Raw genomic sequence first — 2,391 nt, 5'->3', positions numbered from 1 at the left:
TGTTGTGTGCCTTCAAGTTGTTTGGAACTTATGGCGACCCTAAGGTGAACCTATCATGGGTTTTTCTGGGGCTGAAAGAGTGGCTGACCCAAGGTCGCTCAGTGGGTTTCCATGCCACGTTGGGGATTACAACCCTGGTCTCCAGAGTTGTAGTCAAATGCTCAAAGCACTACACAATGTTAGCTCTCTAACTACACAACTACAGCACTGCCAAGAGATGCCCATCCAATCTCTGTTTAAAGACCTCCAGAGGAGAATCCAACACTCCAAAGCAGTCCATTCCATTCTTGAACAGCTCTTATCGTAAAAGTTCTTCCTCGTGGTTTTGTGGATTCTCTGCTCTGTCTGCCTCTCTGTCCATTGTTCAACTGTGGTCCTTGCTCTCTATGGAGGGAAAGGTTATTTGGTCTAGACCTCCTCCCTGTTAAAGGGGCTAGAGTTCTTCTTTCCCCATCTCCCTCCCTGATCACCCCTTAATCCAGATCCATGGATGTGGAGGAAACCGCTGGGGACACTGTAGGGCAGATGAGGGGTGCTCTGGACAGCAGAAGGCCCAGAGATGCCCTTTTCCTTTCCTGAAAGACAGGTGCTCTCCATACACACACCTCTCAATTGGCAACACAACCAGGGCAAGGCAGTGCCTCCATTCTCTTGGTATTTTTTGGGTAAGGCTAACTGGCAATAGCAATTAAGTATTCAGGGGCTGGGGGAGGCAATGGCCAAAAAACCAGTGATGATGAGATTTCTCCCTGTGGAGAGGCAAGGAACAGATTCCTTGCTCTGCTCTGCAGACAAGGGGAGACACAAAATGGACATGGGGGTGTATCTCTAATAGTGTTTGAGGAAGAGAGGCTTGGGGCTAACCACAGGACTATTACAGCTCACTGCCACTCAAAGAAGCCCCATTCTCACTGCTCTGGCAAGCTACCCTTGGGCAGTTGAGTTGGTTGCCTCCCTCTGAGCAGCAGGGACAACAATTCAGGCAGACTTGGAGTTGAATCTCAGCAAAATAGAGAGACACATCTCCCCACAACTCTCTCCACCCCCTTCTCACTGCACTTAAACTCCATACCAGCCATTATCACATTTCCTCCTTTGGAGTTGACTCATCCCATCCCCAAATACCAGAAGGAAAACTAAAAATGGAAGCAACCTTGATGGGCACACTTAGTTGCAACCAGGCAGCCGGATACACTGCCAACTTGGGTTAAAAGCTGCTGCCTGGATCTTGCCTCTTAGCTTCCATTTTCTTCCTCTTTCTCTTTAGCCTAAACATCTGTCCCTCAGCCTGGAGGAAGATTCCAAACCTTGCAGTGCTGAAATCCCAACAGCTGGATGAGGAGTGCCAACGGGTCTGTACGGATGGAAGGAGGACTTGTTTGGGTTCTGACACCAACTCTTCTGTGTCTTTGGGAACCTTGCGCCCTTTTACAAAAAGTGTTTGAATGTCTAGGCAGGAACTTATCACTGTAATGAGCAATCTGCCCGACTGGAATCTAGCAGATAAGGGAAACCAAAGGAATGCTGCCTCTTCTATCCTTCAGCCCCGGGCAGGACCTGTATGGGAGGAGCAGATCTTATGGAGGCAGAATAGACTCCCTCTGGACCAGTGGTGAACATGTGATGAATCAGGTGCTGACATCCAAACTGAGATCCTACTAATTTATTTGCCTTGTTTTGGGTGGGGGGGGGGGGAGTATGCCAAATCATTGATTTTTCCTAATTAAAGAAAAACAGTAATCAACTTATTACAGTCCAAGGAGAGAAACTGATTTCTGACTCTCCCATGAGTGTGTGTGAGTGAGGGGGGAATTAACATATATACTTGATTGTAAGTCGAAGGCAGGTTTTCGGGGCCCAAATTATAGATTTTGATGTGACCTGTGGATAAGTCGAGGGTAAAACCTATGGGCCTGTAACAAAGGATGTAAAGGATGGAGCAAAGAAAAATGCCAAAGAACTTACAAAATTCCAGCAGGTATAACTGTCCTCACAGTAAAGGTTGAATGGATAAGAGAGTGGGGTGTGTGTTGGTGCTTATTTTAGGTACTCCAAGGAGGAATTATGCTCTTGCTTTTCACCAGGGGATGGCTCTTATTTTGATAAAGAGTTAAAGTACAGTATTTAGTTTATTGGATAAGTCGACTCAGGTTTTTTGGGTCAGCGTTTTGACTAAAATTTCTAGACTTGCACATGTGTAGACTTACACACAGTTGTTCCTATCCTGGAGACGGGGCACAGCACAAGGGCAGGAATGGTTGGGATGTGTTGGAACCAAGAGCCAGGTGTCCAGAACTTTGTTTCACAGCTGTGGGAATGGCAAGATCAAACCAAGACCCCTCTTCCCATCCAGCAGATGGATCAGGAATGGTGGGGTGCCATGTGTTTGCC

General features: G+C 47.1%; 1 long non-coding RNA gene across 1 annotated transcript; it reads left to right on the top strand.

Annotated features, from left to right (window-relative positions):
* The first annotated feature begins 146 nt into the window (after window positions 1-146).
* LOC121918414 lies at window positions 147-1,748 on the top strand. Its single transcript, XR_006101226.1, has 2 exons — window positions 147-1,352; window positions 1,454-1,748. It is a non-coding gene; the product is annotated as an uncharacterized LOC121918414 (long non-coding RNA).
* Window positions 1,749-2,391: the final 643 nt, after the last annotated feature.

Source organism: Sceloporus undulatus, unplaced genomic scaffold, assembly GCF_019175285.1.
Source record: "Sceloporus undulatus isolate JIND9_A2432 ecotype Alabama unplaced genomic scaffold, SceUnd_v1.1 scaffold_10625, whole genome shotgun sequence".
NCBI classification, from domain to species: domain Eukaryota; kingdom Metazoa; phylum Chordata; class Lepidosauria; order Squamata; family Phrynosomatidae; genus Sceloporus; species Sceloporus undulatus.
This window is presented reverse-complemented; position numbering and strand designations above follow the sequence as displayed.